Source organism: Penaeus monodon, chromosome 19 (assembly GCF_015228065.2).
Source record: "Penaeus monodon isolate SGIC_2016 chromosome 19, NSTDA_Pmon_1, whole genome shotgun sequence".
Lineage (NCBI taxonomy): Eukaryota > Metazoa > Arthropoda > Malacostraca > Decapoda > Penaeidae > Penaeus > Penaeus monodon.
Window position 1 is genome coordinate 14,326,559 of NC_051404.1, and position 570 is coordinate 14,327,128.

Sequence of the window (570 nt, forward strand, 5' to 3'; positions counted from 1 at the left end):
TGATATTTTTATAATTATTGCCGTTACCTGTATTCAATTCAACAATATGTTTGTGGGAAAAAAGCAGGCACGTTGCAGTGGCAGTACCAACAACAACAACAAAAAATGCATTAAGGGTTATTTCTGTAAGAGCCATCTCGAAATAATATAGTCCATTTTCGCTAATGCACGCCACGAGAACCGTAAACAGTGCATGGAATATATAGATTGAATACTTCTAAAATACGCTTCCTGTATGATATTCCACTAAAGAAATTGTAGACAAAAATGTAAAAAAAATAATATATATCTAAAATACCCGCAAGTGACGGCGTCGTGCGATAGCAAAGTCAAGCAAAGTCAACAAAGACTCACCACATCTATTCAATCAGAACAGACCTTGCCCTGGTTCCTTGTTAGACAATAAATAGCCAGTCAAGGTCAAGACTCTGTTTCACTAGTGACATTTGGCATCACAACGTTTTGGGGGACTGGAACATGAATTATTATCAGTGTGTACCTTTTGTGAAAAAAAATCTTTGTGATTACTGAAGTACCTTTGTTAAATCGCAGATATATTTGGAACTAAAT

At 35.6% G+C, this 570-nt stretch overlaps 1 protein-coding gene across 1 annotated transcript in view; it reads left to right on the top strand.

Annotated features, from left to right (window-relative positions):
* LOC119585334 overlaps positions 1 to 570 on the top strand; it is a 72,294-nt gene that overhangs the window by 65,868 nt on the left and 5,856 nt on the right. The gene's annotated exons all lie outside the window — the stretch shown is intronic.